The sequence below is a fragment of the Bombina bombina genome, chromosome 6 (assembly GCF_027579735.1).
Source record: "Bombina bombina isolate aBomBom1 chromosome 6, aBomBom1.pri, whole genome shotgun sequence".
Taxonomy (NCBI): Eukaryota; Metazoa; Chordata; class Amphibia; order Anura; family Bombinatoridae; genus Bombina; species Bombina bombina.
The window spans coordinates 163,271,261-163,281,056 of record NC_069504.1 but is presented as its reverse complement, the minus strand read 5'-3'; positions in this window follow the sequence as shown (position 1 = coordinate 163,281,056).

The window sequence follows — 9,796 nt, the reverse complement described above, 5'->3', positions numbered from 1 at the left end:
GTCGGGTAAGTGTCCGCCTCAAAGGATTACAGCTCATTCTACTAGGTCAGTTTCTACTTCCTGGGCTTTTAGGAATGAAGCTTCTGTTGATCAAATTTGCAAAGCAGCAACTTGGTCTTCTTTGCATACTTTTACTAAATTCTACCAGTTTGATGTTTTCTCTTCTTCAGAAGCAGTTTTTGGTAGAAAAGTACTTCAGACAGCTGTTTCAGTTTGATTCTTCTGCTTATTATTTCAAATTTTTCGATTTGGGTTGTGGATTATTTTTTCAGCGGAATTGGCTGTCTTTATTTTATCCCTCCCCCTCTAGTGACTCTGGCGTGGAAGTTCCACATCTTGGGTATCTGCTATCCCATACGTCACTAGCTCATGGACTCTTGCTAATTACATGAAAGAAAACATAATTTATGTAAGAACTTACCTGATAAATTCATTTCTTTCATATTAGCAAGAGTCCATGAGGCCCACCCTTTTTGTGGTGGTTATGATTTTTTTGTATAAAGCACAATTATTCCAATTCCTTATTTTTGATGCTTTCGCTCCTTTCTTATCACCCCACGTCTTGGCTATTCGTTAAACTGAATTGTGGGTGTGGTGAGGGGTGTATTTATTGGCATTTTGAGGTTTGGGAAACTTTGCCCCTCCTGGTAGGAATGTATATCCCATACGTCACTAGCTCATGGACTCTTGCTAATATGAAAGAAATGAATTTATATGAATTATGTTTTTTCCACCGCTCCCTTAAAGTGACAGTCAACACCATAATTTTTGTTGTTTAAAAAGAAAGATAATCCCTTTATTACCCATTCCCCAATTTTGCATAACCAACACAGTTATAATAATACACGTTTTACCTCTGTAATTATCTTGTAATTATCTAAGCTTCTGCTGACTGCCCCCTTATTTCAGTTCTTTTGACAGACATGCAGTTTAGCCAATCAGTGCTCACTCCTAGGTCACTTTACGTGCATGAGCTCAATGTTATCTATATGAAACATGTGAACTAATGCCATCTAGTGGTCAAAATGTATTCAGATTAGAGGCAGTCTTCAAGGTCTAAGAAATTAGCATATGAACCTCCTAGGTTTAGCTTTCAACTAAGAATACCAAGAGAACAAAGCAAAATTGGTGATAAAAGTAAATTGGGAAGTTGTTTAAAATTGCATGCCCTATTTAAATCATGAAAAAAAAAATTTGGACTTGATTGTCCCTTTAAGCAAACCCTGGTATTACAGATTTTTTTAAACCTGGCATTATCCGCAAAAAGGTGAGCGTTGATCAAAATTTAGCTCCACATCTCACCTCAATACCAACGTTGCTTACGGTAGCGGTGAGCTGGCTAAACGTGCTTGTGCACGATTTCCCCATAGGAAACAATGGGGCTGACTGGCTGAAAAAAAACTAACACCTGCAAAAAAGCAGCGTTCAGCTCCTAACACAGCCCCATTGTTTCCTATTGGGAAAGAAAAAATATGTGTGCACCTAACACCCTAACATGAACCCCGAGTCTAAACACCCCTAATCTTACACTTATTAACCCCTAATCTGCCGCCCCCAACATTGTCGCCACCCGCATTATACTATTAACCCCTAATCTGCCGCTCCGGACACCGCCGCCACCTACATTATACTTATAAACCCCTAATCTGCTGCCCCCAACATCGCCAACACCTTTATTATAGTTATTAACCCCATCTTGGATGATGTCATTTAAAGGAACCTTCATTCTTCATTAGGACTTCGATTGAAGAGGATGCTCCGCATCGGCTGGATGGAAGATGGACCCGCTCTGTGCCGGAAGGATGAAAATAGAATATGCAGCCTGGATGAAGCCTTCTGCCATCTGGAGGACCTCTTCTGTCCCGATCGGATGAAGACTTCTGCCGTATGGAGGACCACTTGTGCCCGGCTGGGTGAAGACGGCTCAAGGTAGGGTGATCTTCAGGGGGTTAGTGTTAGGTTTTTTTAAGGATGGATTGGGTGGGTTTTAGAGTAGGGGTATGTGGGTGGTGGGTTTTAATGTTGGGGGGGTATTGTATTTTTTTTTTACAGGTAAAAGATCTGATTACTTTGGGGCAATGCCACGCAAAAGGCCCTTTTAAGGGCTATTTGTAATTTAGTATAGGGTAGGGCATTTTATTATTTTGGGGGGCTTTTTTATTTTATTAGGGGGCTTAGATTAGGTGTAATTAGTTTAAACTTCTTGTAATTTTTTTTCTGTAATTTAGTGGGGTTTTTTTTTTTCGTAATTTAGTTTATTGAAATTAATTGTAATTAATTGTAGGTAGTTTAGTTAATTTATTTAATGATAGTGTAGTGTTAGATGTAATTGTAACTTAGGTTAGGATCTATTTTACAGGTAATTTTGTACTTATTTTAGCTAGGTAGTTATTAATAACTATTTAATAACTATTCTACCTAGTAAAAATAAACACAAAGTTGCCTGTAAAATAAAAATAAATCCTAAGCCAGCTACAATGTAATTATTAGTTATATTGTAGCTAGCTTAGTGTTTATTTTATCGGTAAGTATTTAGTTTTAAATAGGAATAATTTATTTTATTTTGTTAAATTTATTTAGTTTAATTTAAATTAGATTTAAGTTAGGGGGGTTAGGGTTAGGTTTAGACTTAGGTTTAGGGGTTAATACCTTTAATATAGTAGCGGCGACGTTGGGGTGGCAGATTAGGGGTTAATAAATGTAACTAGGTGTCGGCGATGTTAGGGCAGGCAGATTAGGGGTTAATAAAATGTAACTAGTGTTTGCGAGGCGGGAGTGCGGTGGTTTAGGGGTTAATACATTTATTACAGTGGCAGCGATGTCCGGTCGGCAGATTAGGGGTTAATAATTGTAGGTCGGTGGCGGCGACGTTGGGGGCGGCAGATTAGGGGTTAATAAATATAATGTAGGTGTCAGCGATGTTAGGGGCAGCAGATTAGGGGTTCATAGGTATAATATAGGTGGCGGCGATGTCCGGTAGGCAGATTAGGGGTTAAAAATTTTTATTATAGTGTTTGCGATGTGGGGGGGCCTCGGTTTAGGGGTTAATAGGTAGTTTATGGGTGTTAGTGTACTTTTTAGCACTTTAGTTAAGAGCTTTATGTTTCGGCGTTAGCCCATAAAACTCTTAACTACTGACTTTTAAAAGCATTAGGAGTCTGGACAGGAGAGGGTCTACCACTCACTTCTTCCAAGACTCATAATACCAGCGTTAGGCAAATACCATTAAAAAGATAGGATACGCAATTGACGTATCCTATCCAATTTACTTATATGAACTAATTTGCTTCATTCCATTGGTATTCTTTGTTGAAAATCATACCTAGGTAGGCTGAGGAGCAGCAATGAACTACTGGGATTAAGCTGCTGATTGGTGGCTGCGCATATATGCTTCTTGTCATTGACTCACTCAATGTGTTCAGCTAGCTCCCAGTAGTTGGCTGTCCATCGATTGTAATGTAGCCTGGTGACTAAAGTGCATTGCAACTATCTATGGAAGATTGTCTTAAAGAACCAAGAATGCAAAGCTATAATAATTTACAGTAGCAACAATGCGATCTGCGTTCTTCACAGTTACCTGGCTGGAATTCAGATGCTCTTATTCTTTCACATAATTGTGACTTGCTTTAAGACATACATTTTTCCATTTAATGTTATGTTTCTATATTTTTGTAATAACCCCCCCCCCCAAAAAAAAAAAAACTGTGAACAAAGTTTGCAAGTACTAGCAAACCAACCTGCAATCCTGCATTTAGGTCAGTGTCCCTTCTGCAGCTACCTGATAGCATTTGATACATAAGGATCTCTTTCTCTAAACTGATAGTCCAAGTAATTCCTTGGTATCTAATAAAAATGACTTATTGTGTACTATAAATGGACAGAGACTTGTTCATTATGAACAGAATCATGAACGTCCCTATAAGAGGACATATTGGTATTACCTTAAAGGGACATGATAACCAAAGGTTATCAATTACGGGATGATGTGTATGCGTCTGCGCCTCAGATCCATCTCAGTAAACTTGCAACTTTCTATAACTCCCTTTGCTGACGTGGTGCAATGTGATTACAAAACTCATCATTAGGATATGTTAAAAGAACTAAACTGGCTCTTGCATGACTGTAGATGATTTCTTCACCTCTCTTGCCTTGTCTATAGCCACTTTTCTGAGAACCTTCTGCACTACCTGAGCAGTATGCTCACCTCTGCGCTCTACTCCACCTATAACTTAAAGTCCTCTTCTTCCACTCTATTCTCCATTCCCCATTACAACAAGGAAGTTGGTTGGTCAGCGTTTTTATTCAGAGCTCCTCAACTATGGAATAACCTCCCGGAAACCACTAAATCTTCCAGCAACCTGAGATCCTTGAAAAGAAAAATCTCTCTATCTTTACAAAGAACTCAATCTTGTAAAGACTGTAAATTATATAAAGACCTACCTTGTATCTGTGTATAGTATGTAAAAATGCAACTATTTTGTACAATAAGTAGTGACATATCAAAGGACATACTTGAAAATGAAAGAAATCTCAATGTATTTTTTCTAGTAAAACATTTTATAAAGAATCAAAAAAGAAAGGGGCGCCTCATAGTGAAATCCATATGCAATATGGTCAAAGAAAATAAAGAGTAAAACTGACAACTTATGCAGTGCAAACAGGCAGGCTGACACTTGCAGTAATTAGCTAACTGGAAACTTCTTCCGTATCAGGGTGGATCCTGTCTCAGATCTGTCAACGTCCAAACAGCAACCAAGCTGTTAACAGTGTAGATGCTAAAAAACACTGATAGAGTGATAAAGTGCAGTTTCTTCCGTGGAAGTAAAAGGCAGACACCTCCATAAGAAAGGTTAAAATGGGGGGCGTGTCTGGACGGTGGCCATGATCAGCAGCATTTTCATGAAGCTCCTCAAGTGGATTTAAATATATATGGAATATCTCTTCTCAAACGAGTCATTTTGCACTGAAAGAAAGTGAGCTAACATTGGAGAAGAAAGGGAGCTTATGGACACTTCAAATCTTATGATATCTTTTGCTGGGTTCAAATAAATAGAACCTGGAAAATAGGCCGCTAATTCATCATATGTATGCATTACCCCCCCTCGAGTATATTTATTACTCGAATAGAGCAGTATTAATAATCTGTTTTAATTTGCTACTAAAGCCAGAACATCACATAAAGTTGATAATATGGAAGACTTCCATACTATTGTACAAGCTAAATTGGAGGCCTTGGATCTGCTAGTGGATTACTGGTTTGTGGACCTGAGAGACATTTGCAGGACGTCAAGTGCGGTGGGCTCATGTACAGTTGTACAAGGAGACATGTGGGTGAATGCGAGTGCTATTGGGCACGACAAATCTACAAATCTGCGATCTAAACCGATCTCACATGTGGTGTTACATGGCCCTAACCTAGTGCCTCAAGCTCAAGCCATGAGAAGTCCCATATCAGAGGAACAGCGCACAGATGGCTCATTGTTGCCCTTGGCTCCTCCCGGGAGGGGAAGCGGCCGGTCTCCGCGGAGGTAATGAGGGCTTTGTAGCCATACTGGAAAGGAGAATATGGTTATTACCGGGACCCCAGGAGCGTTGAGGATGTCAGTCAGCAGTGTACAGGGGAGCGACAGCCTGGAGATACTGCATAGGGAGTTAAGGTTATGGCCTACCATGTCCTTTGCTGGTGTCTATGTGCCCGGACGTTCAACATTACTAGCTGGGTACTACCTACCGCTTTATTGTCACACAAGAGTTGGTGTTGGTTAGGGATGGAGGCTCTGCAGTGGCTGCCGTGCTTTCCCACACTAACTTTGGACTCCCAGAATGTTGTGGGTTTTGCGCACTTTTGTAGAGGGGGTGCAATTAGGTTTTTGGATCCTTATTGTTATGTCCACGATATTGTTATGTCTTTATTTCCTTATTTTTGTCTCTGCTTTCTTTTATGCACAATCTTATACTTAGCATTGTCATGTGGTATAAGTTGGGGGATACTAGTTAAGTGACCAGGTTCATTAATGGTGTCACATGCAGATTTCACCAGGCATGCTGAAGGTGTATTTTCTGATATAATGGATGTTTATACTTGTATTATACATAAACCTTACACTTCTGGTTCATAGCTAGATTAGAAGGAGCAATTTTATATGTGTACGTAAGCTTGTCTTTAAAGCTATGTACAGATTTCTCCTGGCTTACTAAGCATGTATTTTTATATATATTTAGGCACGCTGAGCTAGATAACATTTTTTAACCCCGAAAGATGAGTGGCTAGCCTTACACAAAGCCTTCTCCCAGTGTTCTGGGGGTATATTAATCTCCATAGAGAGAGGTATAGATATTTATTGATCTATGAAAGATATAACTGAGAGGTGTTAGGTTTTAACGGCAAATGTCTCATCCCATTCTGTCCCAAGTGCCTCTTAGTGTATAATTATAGAGCTAGAATATGCCACTATGTTTTTTGAAATAAGGGTACAATGTATGGAGTTTCCTTTATGATAATTTTTGAAGGTTTTTGGTTATATATAATAGGTCTTTTTTGACCATTCATTAAGTACTGATTATATCTACATTAAACTCTATTATCGTCTCCTTTAGTCAACATGATACTTTCTCTGTTCATTTCTTCCATAAATGGAATTTAGAAATCATACTATTAGGCGAAGCAATTTACACGAGAGGATTGCTTAGTTAATTTTATAAAAAAAACTAAAAAAATAGGTATCATAACCCAGCAGAAATAGTTTGGATATATACAATATGTTTGTTTGGTTGGATCTCAATGTTTATTCAGGACATTTATATGTGATTAGGATAAATCACCTGTGAAGATTTCTGTGTTTTGTGTTTTTGTTTTCTTTTATGGTGTATATGTCCAGGTTTATGTATACCAAGGATGTTATGTATATAATTACAGTAATAACATTGTTATGCAAAATACCTTAATAAAAAATCTTTGATTTAAAAAAAAAAGAAAGGTTAAAATAAGGTTTTAATATCGCAACGCGTTTCTCGACCCAATATTATGGTTGTTTCATCAGGCAAAGGTAATGAAGTATAAAAACAATAAAAAAAGCCGCTTTTTAAGGCGCCACATTGTGTTTCATTGGCTATCCAGAGTTTTCAAATTATCCAATGATAAAGGAGGATAGGTCTGCTTAATTAAAATTCCCATAAAAAACGATACAAGAAATAAAAATGTATGTTTTGGGTGATGGAAGAAAAATAGTGTATTATTAGGTAAATAAATATATAACCAATGAAGATAAATTAAATATCGTAATTTCTTAAAAGAGACATCTATTATGAGTTTTACAAAAACAGTCCCTCTCCGTTTCAATCAGTGAGCTCAAATAGAAAGTAATAGATCCAAGATGTCCCCATAAAATTAAAACATCAAAAGGTTTATTAAGGACATTTAAAAGGGTAGGCAGACTCTTAGAAAAGTACTGGTTAAGCAAAAAATCTATTATGAGTAACCATTAGAAATTACATTTTGTAAAGCAAAATTGAGTGTAGTATGGAGTAACATCTGAAACTTAATTATGCATGTACGGATATTTGAGGAACTACAATAAAAACTTTAGAAATACAATATGTTACAAATAGTCTATTTGTGAGTGAAAAACATTTTTTGAAACACCACTATAGAAAAAAATGAAAATTGTAACATTTTGAAACAGGCACAATGGTAAGAAACAAATGATGTGTTGAATAATGAGATCCAATACAGGTGTCCCTCAGTTTACAACGGTTCTATTTGCACCGTTTCAGAATAAAAACCTTTTTTTTTCAGTCATGAGAAGCAGTGCATTGATTAAAATAGCCAGTAGGTGGAGCTGTCCGCTTGTGTTACAGTAAAGATATGCGAGACAAGCAAGCTGAAATTAATCAGTTTAACCAGACCTGAGCTATCGAGCAGATTTCAAATGAAACAAGATCTTCCTGTCTATAAATCAGTCCAGATTGGAATGCATAGAAAGAACTGTTTGCAGAAAAATGCAAGTAAAGTCTGTGTTGTGTGATTATTTTATTAGGTTTATAATGCTGTTTAGCAAATGTTTTTGTTCCTTTAACTTAGTTTAATTATATATTCTGTGTTGTGTGATTATTTTATTAGGTTTATAATGCTGTTTAGCATTTAAAGTCTTCATTTCAAAGCTTTAAAAATAATGTATTAGGTGTTACTTATGACAATTTTGAGAGGGGCCTGGAACCTAACTCCCTCACTTCCCATTGACTTACATTATAAACTGGGTTTCAATTTACAATGGTTTCGATTTACAACCATTCCTTCTGGAACCTAACCTAACCCCGGCGTAAACTGAGGGCCTGTATTTGAACTATCAAATATCTGCAATCAACAACTTTAGATAGATGTTATAGTTAATAAATAAAAATTGTAACATATTGGAGCAGGCACGACGGTAAGAAACGAATGTAATGATAAAAAATAAATTCCAAAATTGGAACTATCAAAGTATCTACAATCAACAACACAGGTGTCAGAACAAAAAGAGTATGAAAAATTGTCTTCTACTAACAAAACAATGCAATTGCATCACATAGTAAAATGTTAAAAAAACATTAGGAAACTATTGAATCTTGATGGTTAAAAATAGATGTCTGTAGGCTAGCAATGGATATGCAGGAAAAATAATAAATGAGATTTGTGAGCTAGCTGAACAGCTGACTCAAAATATTTATGCAATATAGATGTTTCTATTGGGGATATTGAATCATCTTAGAAACGTTAGTTGAATTGTAAAAAATTTTATATAGAGGAGGTGTAAACTGTATGATGAATCCAAAAAAGCATGTATATATAAAAAAACATAAGATATATAGTAGATATGTGCATGGCGAAAAAAATCGGTTCCGTTCGGATCGATTCGGATTTTTTCGAATTTCAGTTCGGATCGATTCGAATTCGGAAAAATTTGAATCAATTTGTTTTGGATTCATTCAGATTTGAATAAATTCGGCTGGATTTGGTTCTGTTCGGAAATTTGGAATTTCGGTAAGTGTTAGGTGGGATTAGACTAGTATTTTATACTGTATATTAGGTATAACCTAATATACCGTACAATACTAGTGTAATCCATGGCCATCCGAATCTACCGAATAAATCCGAATAAATCCAAACTAATTCGGATTTATTTGGTAGATTCGGCACTATTTTAATTCGGAAATTCGGATTGATCCGAATCCCGAATTTTACGAACTTGGCCGAATTTCCAAATCGATCCGAAACAAATCGCATATGTCTAATATATAGCATAAACATGAAGATGTAAGTTATCTGACACCTAACTAGGGATAATGATATATCTATAGAAATTAAGAAGGTGTCAGGATATGAGCTAGCTAAATATTGAAGACAATGGATAGATAGCATATGACCACTGACTGTGGGTATGGTAAATTTCCACAAAAAAGATTTTTTGTAAGCATAAAAAATGTGTTATAAAATTCTAACTAATAATTTATTGGGAATATTGGGGATTAGGCTGTAAATTGGAAATAAATGTCAGCCCTATGGAAAAAAAGAAAAACAACCTAGTTGAATACTGCTAAATCTTCATTGGCGTTTAAACCAAGTGGAAATAAAGTTATCTATGAATCCAAAATGTTTCCCTCTGGTGGAGTCTAACTAGCCTGTTGTAATCTGTGGATTTGGGAATATGATCTATAGGTAGAAATTTGTATATGTATGGATTACTAGAGTGCAAGGTCAAAAAATAATTGGGGGTACTATGTTTGATTTTTTTGCTTTTACAATTTTTGCAATTTATAA